We start from the raw sequence: 13,100 nt of genomic DNA, 5'->3' as shown, positions 1-13,100 counted from the left end.
AGAAAGCTTTTTGTGTTATTGAGTACGGCAGAAGTGAATTGACGACAGTTGTTCAGAGTGCATTTCGAACGAAGTATGGTGTTAAACCTCCTGATAGGTGGTGTATTAAACGTTGGTATAAACAGTTTACAGAGAATGGGTGTTTGTGCAAAGGGAAAAGTTCTGGACGGCCGAGAACGAGTGATGAAAATGTAGCACGCATCCAGCAAGCATTTGTTCGCAGCCCAGGAAAATCGACTCGCAGAGCTAGTAGAGACGTGCAAATTCCACAATCAACTGTATGGAGAGTCCTACGAAAAAGGTTAGTTATGAAACCTGAACGCCAACTACCTGAGGCGATGGATCGGCCGCCAGGCAGCCCGTGACAGAGCACTTCATCACTGGCCTCCAAGAAGCCCTGATCTTACCCCCTGCGATTTTTTCTTATGGGGGTATGTTAAGGATATGGTGTTTCGGCCACCTTTCCCAGCCACCATTGATGATTTGAAACGACAAATAACAGCAGCTATCCAAACTGTTACGCCAGATGTGCTACAGAGAGTGTGGAACGAGTTGGAGTATCGGGTTGATATTGCTCGAGTGTCTGGAGGGGGCCATATTGAACATCTCTAAACTTGTTTTTGAGTGAAAAAAAACCTTTTTAAATACTCTTTGTAATGATGTATGTTTCTTTCATTAAATACACATTTTTAAAGTTGTGGTATTCTTTTTGAATCACCCTGTATTTTCATTTCATACACTACTGGCCATTAAAATTGCTACACCAAGAAGAAATGCAGATGATAAACGGGTATTCATTGGACAAATGTATTATAACAGAACTGACATGTGATTACATTTTCACGTAATTTGCGTGCATAGATCCTGAGAAATCAGTACCCAGAACAACCACCTTTGGCCGTAATAATGGCCTTGATACCCCTGGGCATTGAGTGAAAGAGCTTGGATGGCGTGTACAGGTACAGCTGCACCTGCAGCTTCAACACGATACCACAGTTCATCACAAGTGTGCGCATTGTAAGCCAGTGCAGCTAAAAATGGGCTTACATAGCTGCTATTTGATTAATAAGCAATGAGTAACGACTCATCAAGAAAGTGATTAACAAATGAAGGAGTGTTAGCTTTCTGCTTCTAGCGTCCACCTGTGCTAGCGAGAATGTTTCTTTAGTTTTCTAATAATTGACTTTGAGTTCAAAGAATAAGTCAACCATCTCGATCAACAAATACTTTATAGGTATCACAGCTACCTAATAAATGCGAGATCACCTCGCAGCACCAGCAGGCAGCGATCGCCGAATCATCGTTCGTCGTCCTAGCTTGTCTACGTCTGTAAATCGACAGCATGCAAAGAAAAACTGCTTATTACTAACGGTTTGATTGCAACTCAGTAAACGTCACCCGACACATTACAACATTCATGGTCCGTAAGTCGCATCCGCCAACGGCTTCGCTGCAGTTTAGCACTGTCGTGCTTAACTAGCACCTGTGTGGGTGAACAATCGGTTCTGTCGAGCGCTGTTTGCCAGCTGGGTACGCTTAGCACTTGTGAGATCAACTGGGGAGCTACACTATACAGAAGTAGCGGCCCTCATCACGAAAGCTGACAACGGCCGGGAGAGCTGTTTGCTGACGATATGCCTCACTTCATCCGTGCATAACAAAGAATGACTCGGTTGGGACTGAAATAGTTCCGAAAGAAGTTTGTTAGTAAATATGTATATAGTTATCAAAAGAAAAGAACTAACTTTTAATAACTTTACTTATGTCTTGAAGACACTTTTATTTTTCATCAACCTTACGCGTATCGACTTCCCGTCATTTTCAAAGGCATTGCTGTGTCAGTCGTATAAAAACATTAGATACATTATATCACGTCAACATTCACAAGTGCTCTTGTCTCCTCCTCGAGAATGATGACGTGATACAGTGTATTTAATATTTTTATATGCTCGACATAGCAATGCCCCTGAAATGAAGGAAAGTCGAAAGGCGTAAGGTTGATGAAAAATAAAAGTGTGGTCAAGACATAACTAAAGTTATTAAAAGTATATCCAGACGGCCGCGGCGTCTCATATCATTTTAATGCAAATTGCAGAAAGGAACTAATTTACAACGCCACATAGGTACTCAAAGCAACAAACATAAAATTCACTTTGCAATAGCTCTTTCGAAGTTTAGGAGAGGATGATAGCTTGGAATATACAGGACGATGGTTAGAAAAGATAATATATGTCGTTATAATCAGCTTCTATTCAATCAAGTGTGAGCAACCTACGAGTTATCATTTTACTGGGCGAATGGATACTGTACCGTGCCTGAACACGGAGTATTCGCGACCAAAAGATGAGTAAATTTAGCCAACAGTCCCATTAATAACCCAACCACTTCGTCTGAACTTCACCACAGCTAATAATTGAAATGATTTCATCCAGTGCTTTAATTACTGTAGAATCTCCACAGAAGAATATATCGTCTCCATATAAAACCAATCTACTCCTGAAGTCGGAATACAGAACATAAATCCTGGAAATGCAGCACCAAGAACTAGAATGGCGAATGCCAGTTCATAGAAAAATACCTCGTGACTTCCAGACTGCGGAGGCTTCCCGGTTGTCGAAAGACAACCTGACTCCCCAAATATAAGAAATCGATTCACTGAGCGTGTGAAGACGGTTGCTCAGAGATACCAATTGAAGACATGAAGTCCAAAAATGTGTCCGTGGCTATATTTTGGGTGGGCACTTACTATATGCACATATATGTACAACTGGCGTTGATACCTACATCAGAATATTTTACTATCTGATGATAGCAGTAGCTGAAATCAACAATAGTGAAGTATAAAAATTCGTGTGATCAAGACGGTGCTGTAAGATAAAGTTTCTCAGAGAGTTTATATGAGCGATCACTCGAAGCTGAGTAAAGCAGATAAGCGTAAAGTTGTTCCGATCAACTAAAAGCCAAATATTGTGGGAAGAAATGAAATTGCCTAACGAACAGGCAACTTTCACTCTTCATGACTATTGTCTAATCAAAGCCGCAGTCCAAGAGGGGAGGGGCTTGTCATGGAGGAAACGTTGTACTTCTGACCTGGAAATGTGATACATGGTAACATAAAAAGAATGGCGTGATCATAGCAGATTCTACAGGTCATCTGCTACTACCAAGCATGGGCAGGCAGAAATCTAGTGTTGTAGTATTGTGGTATGTGTTTACATTTTGATATACGTATAGCGCTTAGCAGCTGTCAAGTAAATAAATTGAAAAAAAAAAAAAGAATGGCTCTGAGTACTATGTTAAATCTGAGGTCATCAGTCCCCTAGAACTTAGTACGACTTAAACCTAACTAACCTAAGGGCATCACACACATCCATGCCCGAGGCAGGATTCGAACTTGCGACCGTAGCGGTCGCGCAGATCCCGACTGAAGCGCCTACAACCACTCGGCCACACCGGCCGGCTAAGAAATTGAAATCGTACTACGAACGATGAGGAAGCAAATGCCAAAAAAGCTGAACTTTTAACCACGAATTTAACTTAGTTTCTAACTCCAAAGGGAGAGAACAGTCACGTTTTCCTGCGTTGTTTCGTGGAAAGGGTACATAAATTTAACCTGATCCGTTCTCTTCCGGTATTTTCATTTACAGTTCCAAAAGAACGCCACCGGAATAACAACTGTTAAACGACGGAGTACAAATATTACTAAAAGCGGTAACAATCGTTTCCGTGCTTCTCTGTTGAGATCAGCATTTGGTTCACTAGTAATCACGTAACGACTGTAAATGTCACGTGTCGCGGTTGCTGACTACCGAGCTACACACACCTACACCACCTTACAGTTACAGGGCGAAGGCAAACATGTCGAGCTCGAATAGTTTCTGACTTTAGCTTCGTGCAATTGCTTCCGACGTTAGCACAGTACACCTTATCGTCCGGCAAACCAATCGCACAGTAATTCATTGTAAAACATTCACCAGGGAGAAACGTCCTTCTCTCAGGTTCGCAACTGTATGCTGTTCATTCCGTTATTTGTTGTAACTTTAGGGTTTTGGTCAAATATTCGAAAGGAGTGAGAAACCCTCTATAAATTACGCAATGGGGTGTTGTCCGAATTTCCATAGCCAAACGAAGAGCGAGAAGTCGACAAGCGTGGTATCAAATTGAACAGAGTAAGGTTAAATTTAAAAAAAAAATATTTAATTCCTTGAAAGTGATCATGGTAATAAAAACTTAATTAGAAATTTGGCAACGGTGGATACGTCGGTTCCCGTCAGATCACCGAAGTTAAGCGCTGTCGGGCGTAGCCGGCACTTGGATGGGTGATTATCCGGGCCGCCATGCGCTGTTGCCATTTTTCTGGGTGCAATCAGCCTCGTGATGTCAATTGGGGAGTTACTCGACCGAATAGTAGCGGCTTCGGTCACAGAAAACCATCATAACGACCGGGAAAGCGGTGTGCTGACCACACGCCCCTCATATTCCCATTCTCAGCTGAGGATGACACGGCGGTCGGATGGTCCCGATGGGCGACTTGTAGCCTGAAGACGGAGTGCTGCTGCTAATTAGAAATTTGAGGGAACATTTTTATCCTAAGTTTCAAAGCGAAACGAAAGGTGGGAAATGGACAAGTGGTGTATCAAACTGACCAGCCAGAAGTCTAGTTTTGCAGAAGGTGTTTAAGTGATTCAGAGTAGTCAGAGTAATTAAAAAAACTTTTTCACTGATTAGAGGGAAAACTGGAATATTTCACGAGCAGCTGTTGCTACCTATCTATGTAAGTGAACTGGCAAACAGTTCCGCAAACAGAGATCTTGCGATACCTAGCTTGCTATGTTCCTCAATGATCCATAGTACTGTAGACATCGGTACACAGGTCGATGAAGCTTCTCAGAATTCATGGAGGCATTTGATAGCGCCCCACACTGCGATTTACTAAAAAAGTATTCGAGCAGGCGAGTATCGGATCATACATGCGACTGGATTCAAGACTTCTTTGTAAAAAGAACTGAACAAGTGCTGTTATGGAACAAAATCGACAGATCTGAATGTAATTATGAGAGTACCCCAAGGAGGTGTGACTCACCGTTACTGATTATAGTATGTAGATCTAGTAGAAAATATCGGAAGTTCCATACGGCTATTCGCAGAAGATGCAGTTGTCTGCAAGAAGGTAGCAACATCAGAAAGCAGTGTCAGTTTGCAAAAGGACCTGCGGTGGATTCATGATTGGTGAAGGGACTAGCTGTTCACCTTGAACGTAAATGAATGTAACATATCGCGAATACATAGGAGAAAAGATCCACAACTGTTTATCAACACCATTCATAAAGAATTGTTGGAAATTGTGTCTAACGTAAAATATCTAGATGGAACCATCCGGGGCGAACTTAAATTGGATGACCACATAAAGCGAACAGCAGAAAAAGCAGATGCTAGGCTGGGATGCATAAAAACAATCTTTAAGGAAAGTAGCTCATCAACGAAAGAAGTGGCTAAACAAAATAATTGTTAGACTGATTCTTGAGTCACTCGGGACCCTGACCAGGGTAGAGAAGAGATGGCGTTGGGTTGTGGTGGGGGAGGAGACCAGACAGGGAGGTCATCGGTCTCATCGGATTAGGGAAGGACGGGAAGGAAGTCGGGCGTGCCCTTTCAAAGGAACCATCTCGGCATTTGCCTCGAGCAATTTAGGGAAATCATGGAAAACCTAAATCAGGATGGCCAGACGCGGGATTGAACACTTGTCCTCCCGAATTCAGTGTGCTAACCACTGCGCCACCTCGCTCGGTGGAAAAGAGACAGGGAACATCCAACGAAGAGCAACACCTTTCGTCACAGGTTCAGTCAGTCGGTCATAGAGCGTACCAGATGTGCCCAACAAGCTCTAGTGTCATAAGCTACAAGAGAGACGTAGTGCATCTGGGAGAGGTTCACTATTGAAATTCCGAGAGAGTAGGTTCCGGGAAGAGTCAGTTACGTCTCGCGAAATGACCTTAACAGCGAGAAAATTCGGGAAATTAGAACCAATTCAGAGATGTACCTTTAATAATTGGCGAATGGGACAGGGAAAAAAAGGAGGGGTGGGGGATAGGGTATCAGATAGGATACCAGAAGTAACCTCCGCCATACACCGTCAGGTAGCTTGCGGAGTACTGATGTAGATGTAGACACCACATTGTCTTCCCAGTTAAGTTCCGGTACTAAGCACAGCATCGTGATGGATGTAATTGAATGCACACTCTCTTACAGTAACTGATGTTACCGAATCGCATTCGAGATCGTCATACGGGCCAGACATTCGGTTTGATGGTGCGAGCACCACTGGGTACATAACACGATCTTTTCTTGTTTGCATAACCGGTAGTTTGGACAGCAAGTGTTACATTTATCACGTGTGAAAGGCAGTGGGTGAGTCCTTTCTTTGTGTTGCCCTTCGCGTTATCTTTCAAAAAGATAACGCAAGAGTGCACGTTGTGCAAGCTTTCTTGGCTTACGTATACATAGAAAGTGTTCGACTCTCGCTCTGGCCAGGAAGCCCTTCAGATCTCTCACCTACCGAAAATATCAGATCAGGGGTCGCCGAGAGACGCTCGCTCCACCACGCTCCAGCCACTGCAGTTGATGAACTCCAGCACAGATTTGAGGCAGCGCCGTCTCTGTCATCCAAACGCAACCTGGCACAGTGCCAAGCCACATTAAACATGTTGTTGCTTTTTATAAGGTACACATGCTGTGCAGTGGAGCGAGTGTGGGAAATGCCTTTTATGATTCGACTTCATGTAATTTGACTTGACAATTTTATAACAAGTTGTATAAGATCAGATGGTGGAAGCACTGTTGAAACCGGTCATCTTGGAACAATAAAGGCGTCTGCACTGCGATCGCGGCGTGTGTTTATTTTCATGCTGTTGCTGCCAGATGTGACAGTGCACTAAATTTCGCACCGTGTACAACACGGAAATACCTACACTATTAAGTATGATGTGCATTTGAAGACTGAAGCGACGAATGAAAATTTGTGTCTAGGTGACGATTCAAGTGAGACATGGGTAATGCACAAAAGCGACAAAAGTAGAATACAAGCTAGTGAAATGAAGTTCCAGAGGAGCAGGTTGAGTGTAACAAGACGAGACAGATTGCGAAATGTGTATGTGAGGGAAAGACTAAAGGAGGAACCAGTACAGGACAGGATAGAAAAATCAAGACTGCAGTGGTATGGACACATGAAGAGAATGGATGAGGGAAGAATTCAAAAGAGGATGTTTGATCTGCAACTGGAAGGGAAGAGGCCCAGGGGAAGACCAAGAGATAGATGGGTGAAGGGAGTGAAGGAATGTGTGACATGAAGAGGAGAGAACTGGACGAAGGTGGAAGAGGGGGAATGGTGGAAAGACAGAACACGATGGAGAGGCTTGTGTTCCCGACAGACCCAGCCAGTGGCTGGAAACTGTCCAAGATGATGATGATGTGACGATTCAAACCCAGGTCTTCTGTTCGCTAATCAGGTGCGCTAATCACTACGCCACCATACCTAGGGTAGTCCGTGCGACTGTGTAAAGCCACTGTGTCAGGATGGCGTAGTGATTACCGCATTTGCCTAGTGAGATGGAGACTCGGTTGCGAATCCAGGCCTTGATACAAATTTTCATTCGTCACTTCAGTCCGCATACATCGTTGTTCATAGATGTTTGGTACTTGAAAAGGTCTTTGGAATTACATAGTTTCATTTGTTTGAAGCACATATGCCTGGGTTTCAGGTAGGATCCCCCGTTTCGTTCGGTGCTGAGGTGCTACTCCAACACACTTGCACAGCCTCTGCAGTGCTGTTTGAGTGTAAGGAAAATACCAAGTGTGCTGACGCACCAGTGAAAATTTGGAATGAGGAAGGAGGCGTTTTCGGGTGGTCTGTGCAGCTGGCAAAGCGATTGTGCCAGAGTGGCGTAGTGGTTGGCACATCTGTCTAGTGAGCTGAAGACCTGGTTTCGAATACCGGCCTAATTACAAATTTTCATTCGTCTCTTCAGTGTGCATAAACCTTACATCATAGATGTCTGACACTTGAAAAGGTCTCTGGAACTCTATACTTTAATTTCAAATTTAATTATGTATTCTTCCCATTACAGTGCCATGGAACCTTAAGGATGAGAAAGATAAAGTAACGTAATATAACATATTATCTGCTCGGTGGAAAAGAATGAGAGAGCAAGATTTCCAAAGATCTCCCAGCCGTGTGCAGAGTGTAGAACGTGAGGGCAAAGTGACTAGAGCGCCAAATGGAGCTCACTCCGCAGCACGAGGCAGTTGAAGGAACCGGGAAAAGACTGTGTGTCAATCAGCGAGCAACTACAATGCACTGTGGTTTTGTTCTTCATTAAAACATGGCCTGGAGACAACATGTGGATGACTTCACACGGGGAAGGATCGTCGGGAAACTGGAAGAAGGACGAAGTTCGACGAGTGTAGCCCAGGAGTTTGACACTGATCACAGTATTCTTTCGCGAGCACGGCGAGCGTTCCTAACCACAGGCACCGTTGTCCAAAGGAGAGCAGGTGGTTGACCATGGTCATGCACAGCAACAGGTGATCTCCACATAGCACAAAAAGTAAGAACTGACACGCGCTAAACAACGCGTGCAGTTGCAACCGCATTTAACACGAGTGCAGGTGAGCCGTGTGGCTCGATCACAGATATTCCAACCGCCGGTATGGATCATCTTGCCAGCCGGGGTGGCCGAGCGGTTCTAGGCGCTACAGTCTGCAACAGCGCGACCGCTACGGTCGTAGGTTCGAATCCTGCCTCGGGCATGGATGTGTGTGATGTCCTTAGGTTAGTTAGGTTTAAGTAGTTCTAAGTTGTAGGGGACTGGTGACCTCAGAAGTTAAGTCCCATAGTGCTCAGAGCCATTTGAACTATTTTTTTGGTCATCTTTTTCAGATGGTGTGCGCAGAGATCGCGGTGGCGCCACCTACCGGGCCCATCGGGGAGTGAGAGTAAGCTCTAGCAAGTAGCGAGGCTATTGCTTTGGGACGCCTAGCAGTAACGTCGTTGGGGAAGTCTGGTGGAGAGTACAGGCGCCGTGCGAGGCATCAGTAAGAGCACATCTAAAAGGGGCAGTTTAAGCGGGCGACGGCGCTGTAGCAAATATCACCGGCATGGAAGCAGTCACGTTACTGGGAAGCCATTGGTGTATTTCGCTTCCCGCATGTCTGCTGGCACCGGGATCTGCGGCGGCTGGCTTCGTCGAACAAGCAAGAAGGTAAGGGCCTTGCTTGTACTGTAAATTGTGGGCGGAATCGACTACTGGGTTCAGTCCTGTTCACTTCATTTTCTTGGCCGGCCGTTGCTATTCCTGCAGAGTCTGTCCTCGAATGTGTTAATTTCAACTTGCTTAGTACGCAAGGTTCTAGTGGGAGATATTGTGATGTGATGATTAACATTTACTAGAGCCTGGAGTGCTGATACATTCTGTTTGTAGATTGCTACTGTGTGCGTTAATCGCCATTGGAAACAGTTTGGCTGGTCCTTGTCTAAGTGCCGCCTGGTTATTGTATTTGTATCACACGACGGAGTTAAGCTGCCCAGTTGCTATAGATACATATGGATAAAATTTTTCCTGGATTTATTTTGCTGCGAATTGCAATAACATAACTGTTACGTTAAAAAAAAAATGGCTCTGAGCACTATGGGACTCAACATCTTAGGTCATAAGTCCCCTAGAACTTAGAACTGCTTAAACTTAACTAACCTAAGGACATCACACACACCCATGCCCGAGGCAGGATTCGAACCTGCGACCGTAGCAGTCCCGCGGTTCCGGACTGCAGCGCCAGAACCGCTAGACCACCGCGGCCGGCTGTTACGTTCCTATCTGAAGTGATATTGTGTCTGAGAGTCACGTGTCTAACTCTAAATGAGTAATTTCATAAATTCTTACGAGTTACTGAGAGGCCAGTTGTTATTGTGTGTTTAAATAGTTTGAAACTGATTCTGTTAATGAAAGTACAAGAATTCCTTCAATGACAGTATGTGGATATGGTACTTAATTCTGATTTAATCACAAATTTAAGTGTGGCTATTTGCTGTAAGTCGCCTAGTGTTTTGCGTCGCGGTGGAGCGGGGCGAGGCGGTCTCGATATACCGTTAGACTGCACGCTAGTTACTTGCATTTGATTTCGTTTTACCGGGACTTCTGCTGTTTGTCTTGGCAGCGAAGACGTGGTCTTGGGTTGCGTCCTGCTTGTGCTGTTGCGTATTTTCCGCCCCCTTTGCCCGCGCGTGCCGGCTGGCCGTGTATCTAGTTCGCTCGCGGCTTAATGTATAATTGGCCTTTCGCACAAAAGTTAATAGATTTGCACTGCTAAGCTGATGATCATTAATGGGTTGATTAATTCTACAGATGATGTATTGTAATGAATTATTGTGTTCCTAGTTACTTAAGGCAGATGTCAGTCTGTTGTAGATACCCACAAGTTCTGGGATTTTTCGTGCCTATTCGTGACCGTTGCTGCTCCCGTTTGGTGGTCCATGTCGAGCCTGTATTGGAAATAGCTGAGTTAGCGGGCGTCCGCCTCTGGGCGTAGTTTGTCGAATCCCACGAGATTGCTTGGTCACATGAAATTTTATATTTTATATCCTACATTGTAGGGAGCCTGCCACGTAAGTAACGTGGTTGTTAGCCATGGTATGTGATTTGTTGTTGCCTGTACTCTGAATTACCTTGCAGTTGCGAATGACTACATTTCCTCGTTAAATTTTAGTAAATTGTTCTTCAGGCTGATCACAGTTTTTGAGTAAATAATTTTTAACTCATTTCACTAAATGTGTAATAGGCCATAATTGCCATGATTTATGAATGTTTAAACTTGCTGTCATCTGAATGGTAAATTTAAAAATGTGTTGATGGTGTTGGTTGTCTTGTTAAATGTGCCAAATAAATGTTCAGTGCAACCGTCGATGGTGATTGTCTGTGCAACTTCGTCCAGTCCTACCACCCCACAGCCTATTGTGCTGAGCTTGTGTCGTTGTGTAAAAGTTGAATTCCATGCTGTGCTGACGCAATCTCTCGCTCCACAGTGTCATCGTGACTGCATGGCGGTTGTCTCCTTGCCCGACGACAAGTACATTGTAGTCCGTTGGGGCCTGCACATCAGCGCCGCCGCTTTACATTGCGCCTAGAGCATAGGAAACGGACCATTGAGGAGTGGGGCCGCGTGATCTCTTCAGAGGAGAACAGATTCAGTCTGAGTAGTGATTCTGGACGTATCCTCATGCGGCAGAGGTGAGAACACGTAATGCACGCAGGAGAGGTGTGGAGAGGCAAACGTTGCATGGACCTGCTCAGCTCCAAACATTTGAACACGGTATACTCACAGGGCAACGTTATTGCGACGCTGTACTGCCCAAGGCTAGCTGTTTATACATGCTGCGAAACGTTGGGAATATGACATCAGACATCTGACTAAGATCGCTGTGTCCCGCCGAGTTTTCTATCGAGCTTCTACTACGGAGGAGTTGACGCTGTTTGACTTGTTTAGCAGTAATGAACACAACATCTATAATTCCAACATTCCATTTCTTTCTCTTAAAGTTGTTTTTCGTACCTTTGAATTTCTATGACCTCTATGTACATGGTATAATAGTAATGCTTGGGTCTTGATAAAATTATAGCATTTGAGGAACAAGTTTTGGTGGTTTGATGGCGTCACGACCGGACCACTCTGCGATTTCGTATAAACAGTTCGGATTCCTGTGCTTGTTCAGGTTAGAAAAAGTTGCGTCTTAATAGCCTTTGATGAATGTTTCCAGCGTCAGGAGACAAAACGCTAGGCTCAGAAACATGCCTTAGACCACGGCACAGTATCCATAAAATAAAGACACCACTAATGAAAATACTGGTAGTGGAAGCCCGCACTGTGTAATCAACTGCTACCGGTATTTTACCACTCTGTCAGAACCGCAGCTTTCGAATGGACTCTTCGATCTGAAAAGAATCTTGGACGGAAAAATAGGTTTTACTTTTCTAAACTCACTCATTTTTTAAACTCAGTACTTCACTATCACATGTAATGCATTTTGCCTCTATATATACACTACGTGATAAAATGTATCCGGACACCTGGCTGAAAATGACTTACATGTTCCTGGCGCGCTCCATCGGTAATGCTGGTATTCAATATGGTGTTGGCCCACCCTTAGTGTTGTTGAAAGCTTCTTCGCTCGCAGGCATACGTTCAGTAAGGTGCTGGAAGGTTTCTTGGTGAATGGCAGCCCATTCTTCACGGAGTGCTGCATCAATGTCGGTCGGCGAGGCCTGCCACGAAGTCGGCGTTCCAAAACATCGCAAAGATGTTCTATAGGTTTCATGTCAGGACGCTGTGTAGGCCAGTGGATTACAGGGATGTTATTATCGTTAACCACTCCCCCACAGACGGTGCATTATGAACAGGTGCTCGATCGTGTAGAAAGATGCAATCGCCATCCCCGAATTCCTCTTCAACAGCGACAAGCAAGAAGGTGCTTAAAACATCATGGTAGGTCTGTGCTGTGATAGTGCCACGCAAAACAAGAAGGGGTGCAAGCCCTCTCCATGAGAAATACGACCACACCATAACACCACCACCACCGAATTTCACTGTTGGCACTAAACATGCTGGCAGTTGATGTTCACCGGGCATTCGCCATACCCACACCCTGCCATCGGATCGCCACATTGTGTACCGTGATTCGTCACTCCACACAACGTTTTTCCACTGTTCAGTCGTCCAATGTTTACGCTCCTTACACCAAGCAAGGCGTCGTTTGGCATTTACCGGCGTGATGTGTGGCGTATGAGCAAACGCTCGAGCATGAAATCCAAGTTTTCTCACCTTCCGCCTAGCTGTCATAGTACTTGCAGTGGATCCTGATGCAGTTTGCAATTCCTGTGTGATGGTCTGGATAGACGTGTGCCTATTACACATTACCACTGTCTTCAACTGTCGGCGGTCTCTGTCAGTCAACAGACGAGGTCGGCCTGTACGCTTTTGTGCTTCACGTGTCCCTTCACGTTACCACTTCACTATCACATCAGAAACAGTGGACCAAGGGATATTTGGAAATC

The sequence above is a fragment of the Schistocerca serialis genome, chromosome 4 (assembly GCF_023864345.2).
Source record: "Schistocerca serialis cubense isolate TAMUIC-IGC-003099 chromosome 4, iqSchSeri2.2, whole genome shotgun sequence".
NCBI lineage: Eukaryota > Metazoa > Arthropoda > Insecta > Orthoptera > Acrididae > Schistocerca > Schistocerca serialis.
Note: the sequence above shows the minus strand (reverse complement) of the source record.